Source organism: Opisthocomus hoazin, unplaced genomic scaffold, assembly GCF_030867145.1.
Source record: "Opisthocomus hoazin isolate bOpiHoa1 unplaced genomic scaffold, bOpiHoa1.hap1 HAP1_SCAFFOLD_194, whole genome shotgun sequence".
Taxonomy (NCBI): Eukaryota; Metazoa; Chordata; class Aves; order Opisthocomiformes; family Opisthocomidae; genus Opisthocomus; species Opisthocomus hoazin.
In genome coordinates this window covers 52,501-55,000 of record NW_027448848.1, presented here as the reverse complement: position 1 = coordinate 55,000, position 2,500 = coordinate 52,501, and the positions used below count along the sequence as shown (strand labels likewise).

The window sequence follows — 2,500 nt, the reverse complement described above, 5'->3', positions numbered from 1 at the left end:
AGGGAGGGGGAGGGGGCGTCCCCTCCCCCCGCCGCTCCCCGGAGGCGCTCTCCTCGTCCTGTCGCCCGCCGCCGCCGTCGTCTCGTGCGGCTCGTCCTCCGACGCGCGCGGGTGCGTCGACCTGTCGGCCGCGGACGCCGCGCCCCCGCCGGCTCCCCGCTTCCCGCGTCTGCGCGGGAAGCAAGAGGGGGGGATGCCGGCGGGGCAACGCGGCGAGCACGGCCGGCAGAGCACCGGCCTGCTCGGCGGGCCGGGGGGCGAGCGTCGAGCGACGGCGGCGGCACCGGGGGCCGCAAGCGCGACAGCCGAGGGGTGTCGCCGTCTTCGGGGGGCGGCAGCTCCTGGGGGGGGGGGGTGGGGCGGCGCCGGCGGCGGCGCCGTCTACCCCCCCGCGCGCGGGACAGGGCTGTCTCCGGGCGTTCCGGGCCGTGGCGCGGGTGTGCGCACGGCGTTTCGGGCGGCGCGGCGGCCGGACCCGCGAACCTCCCCTCCGACCCGGCACGGCTGCCTCTCGAAGAGGGAGCCGTGGCGGAAGGGGGGGGGCGCGAGCACGGTCTCGGCCGCTGGCGCCGCCCGGGGCGGGCGAGGCCCCCCCCCGGCCGGGTCGCGTCCCGCGCGAGCGGGCGGCCCGAGCCACGTCTCTCCCCCCCGGGCGCAGCGCCGGGCTATCGAGGGAAACCCCGGGCCCCGGGGCTAAGGAGGACGAGGTGGTGGCGGCGGATGCCGGGCGCGCCCCCGCGGGCGGACGCTCCCCCGAGGGCGGCAGCCGGGGGAGGCACCCCCGCGGGGCCATGCAGGTCGTTTCCCTCACCCCAGGGCCAGGTACCTAGCGTCCGCGCTTCGGCGGCCCTCCCTCGGCCGAGTCCGGGGGTCAAAGGCCAAAGGAGCCGGGCGGCGGTTTAAAGACTCGAGCGGCACGGCGCGAGCCGCGGGGGGGGCGTCCGCCCCCGCGGGCCGCCGTGCCGGAGAAGGGGGGGCGTCTCGCTGCCCCAACCTGCCCCCCCTCTCCGCGGGCCGGTCTCGGCGGAGAGACCGCGGCGCGGGTCGGCCGCGGCCGACCTGCCCGCCCTCGCAAACGGGGCCACCCGCCGGCCGGAGCGCGGGCTCCGCGCCGGGGGAAAGAAAGGCGCGGCGAGCCCCCGCGGGGGGGGGGCGGCCGCCGGGGGGCCGCCCCGCGCCTTTGGACGCTCGCGCTGCGGCCGCGCTCGGGGCGCGCTGCGCTCCCCTCTCCCGCTCCTCGCCCCGCCCTCGGCGCCCAGGGAAAGAAAGGGGGGGGCGAGCCACACCCCCCCAGGCCGAGCGGCGGCGGCGCCGCTCGGCGTGCCGGTCGGTGCCGGTCGTCCGTCGGGTCGTCCGGGAGGGTTCCCCGGCCGCATCCGCTGGCGGCCGTCCTGTCCCGCGTTTCCCCGCCCGTCGCTTCCGTCTCGAGGGCGGGCGCGCGGCGCGGGGGCGTCCCGCTCCGGGTCTTCGCGTGGAAACGGGGAGAGTGGGAGCCGCCCCCCGCGCTCAGCGCCGTCCGCCTTTCCGCTGGGGCCGTGCCGGCGGCCCCAGGGGGCCGAGGCGAGAAGCGGCTGCGGCGGCGGTTTTCGCGGCGGCGGTGGCGGCCGCCGCCGCCGGGCGGGGTGGCCGGGTTCGCCCATCCGGCGCGGGCCGGTGGGCGGCCGCGCGTCGCCGGCTCGCGCTCCAGTGGCCGGCCGCGCTTCCTCCGGCGTCGGTGGAAGGCGGCGTCGGCGCCGAGGTTCGCCGGCGGGGCGAGAGGCGACCGTGGTGGGCGGAGCCGGCTCGTCGCAGCGCGGGCGCAGCCGGGCGTCCGGCTCCCGAGCGAAGGCGGGCAGGCGTCGCGGCCGGGCGTGCCGTAGCCTCCGGGGGGAGGCCGGTCCGAGCCCGGGCGCCTGGGCCGCCCCCGAAGCGCGCCAAGGGTGTGTGTGTGTGTTGCGTACGTTTCCCCAGGGTCGGTCGGGAGCGCGGGCTCCCCCGCCCTTTGGCCGCTCGGGGTTTTCCGTTGTTTTCCGTTTCCCCTGTGCTCGTACGGTCAAGCCGAGGCGAGGGCCTCTCCGTCGCGCCGCGTCGCGCCGCCGCGCCGCGCCCCCTCCGCGCGTGCGGAGGGGGGTGGGCGGCGGCGGGGCCGGCGGTCGGTCCGGCCGTCCTCAGAGAAGGGGCCGCTCTCGGCGAGCGGTCCCGGCCCCTCCGCGCGCGCGGGGGCGGTGCCGAAACCGAGACAACTCTTAGCGGTGGATCACTCGGCTCGTGCGTCGATGAAGAACGCAGCTAGCTGCGAGAATTAATGTGAATTGCAGGACACATTGATCATCGACACTTCGAACGCACTCGCGGCCCCGGGTTCCTCCCGGGGCTACGCCTGTCTGAGCGTCGCTTTACGATCAATCGCCGTCTGCGCCGCCGAGCCCCCCCGCCCCAGCGCGGGGGGGGGGGGGGCCGGCGGGCCAGCAGCGGCGCGGCTGGGGTGCCTCGCAGGGCCGCGCGCGCGAGCGCGCGGGCC

At 79.7% G+C, this 2,500-nt stretch overlaps 1 non-coding gene across 1 annotated transcript; it reads left to right on the top strand.

The window, feature by feature from the left end:
- The first annotated feature begins 2,220 nt into the window (after nt 1-2,220).
- Nucleotides 2,221-2,373, top strand: LOC142359494 (5.8S ribosomal RNA). Its single transcript, XR_012762399.1, has one exon. It is a non-coding gene; the product is annotated as a 5.8S ribosomal RNA (ribosomal RNA).
- The last annotated feature ends 127 nt before the right edge of the window (nt 2,374-2,500 follow it).